The sequence below is a fragment of the Anomalospiza imberbis genome, unplaced genomic scaffold, assembly GCF_031753505.1.
Source record: "Anomalospiza imberbis isolate Cuckoo-Finch-1a 21T00152 unplaced genomic scaffold, ASM3175350v1 scaffold_99, whole genome shotgun sequence".
Taxonomy (NCBI): domain Eukaryota; kingdom Metazoa; phylum Chordata; class Aves; order Passeriformes; family Viduidae; genus Anomalospiza; species Anomalospiza imberbis.
In genome coordinates this window covers 320,001-325,000 of record NW_027100612.1, presented here as the reverse complement: position 1 = coordinate 325,000, position 5,000 = coordinate 320,001, and positions in this window count along the sequence as shown.

The window sequence follows — 5,000 nt, the reverse complement described above, 5'->3', positions numbered from 1 at the left end:
CGCGAGTAAAACGGCTGCCCTGGTCGGCCTCGGCCTCGGCCTCCGGGCGCCGGGACCGTGGGTAGACCTGTTGTCCCCGGCCGACCATGTCGTGGGTAGACCTGTTGTCCCCGGCCGACCATGTCGTAGGTAGACCTGTTGTCCCCGGCCGACCAGGTCGTGGGTAGACCTGTTGTCCCCGGCCGGCCTTGGTCTCCGGGACCGTGGGTAGACCTGATGTCCCCGGCCGACCAGGTCGTGGGTAGACCTGTTGTCCCCGGCCGGCCTTGGTCTCCGGGACCGTGGGTAGACCTGATGTCCCCGGCCGACCAGGTCGTGGGTAGACCTGTTGTCCCCGGCCGGCCTTGGTCTCCGGGACCGTGGGTAGACCTGATGTCCCCGGCCGACCAGGTCGTGGGTAGACCTGTTGTCCCCGGCCGGCCTTGGTCTCCGGGACCGTGGGTAGACCTGATGTCCCCGGCCGACCAGGTCGTGGGTAGACCTGTTGTCCCCGGCCGGCCTCGGTCTCCGGGACCGTGGGTAGACCTGATGTCCCCGGCCGACCAGGTCGTGGGTAGACCTGTTGTCCCCGGCCGGCCTTGGTCTCCGGGACCGTGGGTAGACCTGATGTCCCCGGCCGACCAGGTCGTGGGTAGACCTGTTGTCCCCGGCCGGCCTCGGTCTCCGGGACCGTGGGTAGACCTGATGTCCCCGGCCGACCAGGTCGTGGGTAGACCTGTTGTCCCCGGCCGGCCTTGGTCTCCGGGACCGTGGGTAGACCTGATGTCCCCGGCCGACCAGGTCGTGGGTAGACCTGTTGTCCCCGGCCGGCCTTGGTCTCCGGGACCGTGGGTAGACCTGATGTCCCCGGCCGACCAGGTCGTGGGTAGACCTGTTGTCCCCGGCCGGCCTCGGTCTCCGGGACCGTGGGTAGACCTGATGTCCCCGGCCGACCAGGTCGTGGGTAGACCTGTTGTCCCCGGCCGGCCTTGGTCTCCGGGACCGTGGGTAGACCTGATGTCCCCGGCCGACCAGGTCGTGGGTAGACCTGTTGTCCCCGGCCGACCGGACCGTGGGTAGACCTGTTGTCCCCGGCCGACCGGACCGTGGGTAGACCTGATGTCCCCGGCCGACCAGGTCGTGGGTAGACCTGTTGTCCCCGGCCGACCAGGTCGTGGGTAGACCTGTTGTCCCCGGCCGACCGGACCGTGGGTAGACCTGTTGTCCCCGGCCGACCGGACCCTGGGTAGACCTGTTGTACCCGGCCGGCCTCGGTCTCCGGGACCGTGGGTAGACCTGATGTCCCCGGCCGACCGGACCGTGGGTAGACCTGTTCTCCCCGGACGGCCTCGGTCTCCGGGACCGTGGGTAGACCTGTTCTCCCCGGCCGGCCTCGGCCTCCGGCCGACCGGACCGTGGGTAGACCTGTGCTCCCCGGCCGGCCTCGGCCTCCGGCCGCCGGGACCGTGGCTAGACCTGTTGTCCCCGGCGGGCCTCGGCCTCCGGGCGCCGGGACCGTGGGTAGACCTGTGTCCCCCGGCCGGCCTCGGCCTCCGGGCGCCGGGACCGTGGCTAGACCTGTTGTGCCCGGCCGGCCTCGGCCTCCGGGCGCCGGGACCGTGGCTAGACCTGTTGTGCCCGGCCGGCCTCGGTCTCCCGGCTCCGGGACCGTGGGTAGACCTGTTGTCTCGGCCCCGTCGTGGCTTACCTTCGCCCGGCCCCTTCGTAGACCTGGTATCTCGGCTCCGACTTAGCCTCCGGCCGCCGCGTGCCGGGGTAGACCTGTGTTCCTCCAACCGATGCCCCCCCCCCGCCTGGCCCTGTCCCGGCCTGCAAGCTCGTGTAAGGCGGGCGGCCCGCGCATCCGGGAGGGAGGGAGCGGCGCGGGTGGTGGGTGCGGTGTCCGAGGGGGTGGCGGCGGAGTGCGAGTGTGTGGAGTGGGCGTGTGTGTCACTGTGTCTGTCTCTCTCTCTCTCTCTCTCTCTCTGTCTGTGGGAACGAGGGCCAGGGGCCGGCGGCTTCGTCCCGGCCCCGGGCGCCTCGGCTCCGAGCCCCCGGGGCCCCCCAGACCCCTGCCGGGCCTGGAGGGTCTCTGCGGACCGTGAAAGAACCGGCCCAAAAGCGGCCGCCCGCTTTCCCGCTTGCACAGGGCGCAGGCGGCCCGTCAGCTCGGTCTGGGGGTGCTCTGGATACTAGAGAAAAACGAAATAAGATTTGCCAAGAAAATTTCTCTTCCGGACGGGTTTCTTCTTGTACCAAACAAATAGGAGAGTCGTTCTTTCAAAGAAAGGAGAAAAGAAACGGGATTGGGGCGGGGGGGGGGCGGGAAGGAATAAACCCCCAAAACCCCAAAACCGGGCGGCGGACAGCAGGTCTAGCCCGGCTCCGGGGCCGCCGGGCTCGGCGCGGCGCCCGGGCGGCGGGCGGTGGGCGGCGGACAACAGGTCTACCCCGGGGACAGCAGGTCTGCCCCGGGGACAGCGGGTCTGCCCCGGGGACAGCAGGTCTACCCCGCGGACAGCGGGTCTACCCCGCGGACAGCGGGTCTACCTCGCGGACAGCGGGTCTACCCCGCGGACAGCAGGTCTACCCCGCGGACAACCGGTCTACCCCGCGGACAGCAGGTCTACCCCGCGGACAGCAGGTCTACCCCGCGGACAACCGGTCTACCCCGCGGACAGCAGGTCTACCCCGCGGACAGCAGGTCTACCCCGCGGACAGCAGGTCTACCCCGCGGACAGCAGGTCTACCCCGCGGACAGCAGGTCTACCCCGCGGACAACCGGTCTACCCCGCGGACAGCAGGTCTACCCCGCGGACAGCAGGTCTACCCCGGGGACAGCAGGTCTACCCCGCGGACAGCAGGTCTACCCCGCGGACAACCGGTCTACCCCGCGGACAGCAGGTCTACCCCGCGGACAGCAGGTCTACCCCGCGGACAGCAGGTCTACCCCGCGGACAGCAGGTCTACCTCGCGGACAGCAGGTCTACCCCGGGGACAGCAGGTCTACCCCGGGGACAGCAGGTCTACCCCGCGGACAGCAGGTCTACCCCGCGGACAGCAGGTCTACCCCGCGGACAGCAGGTCTACCCCGGGGACAGCAGGTCTACCCCGCGGACAGCAGGTCTACCCCGGGGACAACAGGTCTACCCCGCGGACAACAGGTCTACCCCGCGGACAGCAGGTCTACCCCGCGGACAGCAGGTCTACCCCGGGGACAACAGGTCTACCCCGGCTCCGGGGCCGCCGGGCCCGGCGCGGCGCCCGGGCGGCGGGCGGTGGACGGCGGACAACAGGTCTACCTCGCTCCGGAGGGACTTAGGCGATTTCCGGCAGCGGCCGGGTAGACCTGTTGTCGCGGCCGGGTAGACCTGTTGTCGCGGCCGGCTCCGGAAGTTCACCAAGGGGTCGCTGTTTTCAGCTGCCTCCGGCTACGTCATCGCAGGGGCCGGCCTGCGGCGGCGCACCTTCCCGGTCGCTTTCCATCGGTCCTCTTGGAGGCGTCTGCGGCCTGGGACTCGTCTGTCCGTACTATGGGAGCGAGGTGACGGGCCGTCTCCCCGCAGGCTCGTCCCGTGCCTGTGACCGAAGCGGCGAGGGAGGCCGGGGGCCCCCGTGCGCAGTCCTCCGAGCGAGGCGAGTGCCGCTGACGCGGGACGAGCCCCGTGGCGTCGTCCCGGTCCGCCCGTCTGGCCCAGGGAAACGGGGTGTGTACGGTTCGAGAGGCGAGAGAGAGCTCGAGAGAAAGAGGAGAAATAAATCGAGAAGGGAAAAAAAGAGGGAGAGAAGCCGAGAGAGACCGAGTACGAGCTGCGAGCTGCCCGTCGGCCGCGGCCATCGACTTCGTGGGCCGTGTCCCGCTTCGGCCCGGCTGTGGCCGGCTTGGCGAAGGGGGGGCGCCCCCCCTGGGGATTGCTGGCGGGCGAGGCGGCGGCGCCTCGCCCCTTTCCTGCCCGGCCTTAAGCCGGGGCGCGCCCCGCTCGGCGGGCGCGCTTTCGGGCTGTCGCTCCGGTGCGGTGGGCGGCAGCCGCGGGTGGACGCGGCCGGGGCTTTTCCCGGCCCTCGCCTGAGAGCCCCGAGCGCGGCGCGCGCGGGCCCGCCGAGGTGGCGGCGTCCCGTTCCCCTGCTTCCCGACCTGGTTGTGCCAGCGTGTCCGTGTCGGAAGGGTGGCGGGGGCCCGTGCGGCGGGGCGCGCGGCCCGGCCTCGGCGTCGCTGCCTCGCTTGAGGGACTCGGTGACGGCGGTCGCCCGATGAGCTGTGGAGCCGGGGTGGCGGCACCCCGCGCCCCACCAGCGCGCGCTGTTGAAGTCGTCCCCCTTCCTCGGCCTTAAGCCGGGGACCCGCGTCGCGGGCGAGTTTTTTCAGGGGCGGAGGCCGGCCGCGGTGGCCGGCCGCCCTAGCACGGACCGGAAGCCGACCCAGAGCCCCCCCGGAGCGTTGTCGCGGGCGAGGCGGCGGCGCCTCGCCCTTCCTCGGTCCTGTGAGGATCGAGCCGTTTACCGCCGGTGCAGGGGCGGGGGGGCGGGTTGTGCCAGCCGGGTCCGTTGCCTTTTTTTTTTTTTGTTCGGACGTGCCGACTTGCGGGCGGTGTGGGGGCCGCCCGCCAGGCCTCCGTCGCTTTTTTTTCTCTCGCGGCCCTAAGCCGCGGCACCGAGAAGCGCGCGCGGAAGGCGCGCGGGCCCACGAAAAGGGAAGGCGTGCAGGCGAGAGAGAGAGAGCGAGAACGCCGGTGGGGTTGGGCGGGGGGGGGGTGAGAGGTGCGTGCCTCGCCCCACCCCGCCCCGGGCCCGCGGCCCCCGTGGCTAGCACGGGTGTCCTTGTGTGGCGCGCGCCATGTGCCTTTTTGTTGTGCCGTCCCCCGGCTTGTTTTTTTTTTTTTTTTTTTTTCCGGAGGGAGAGCCGACCGCCGCGAGGCGGGCGAAAGCCGGTGGCCCGTGGGGCACGGTCGGCGGCACCTTTCTCGAACGCTCGGGTGGGTTCCCCGGGCGAAAGGGTGAAGCTCGCCCCTAGCCCGGCGGTC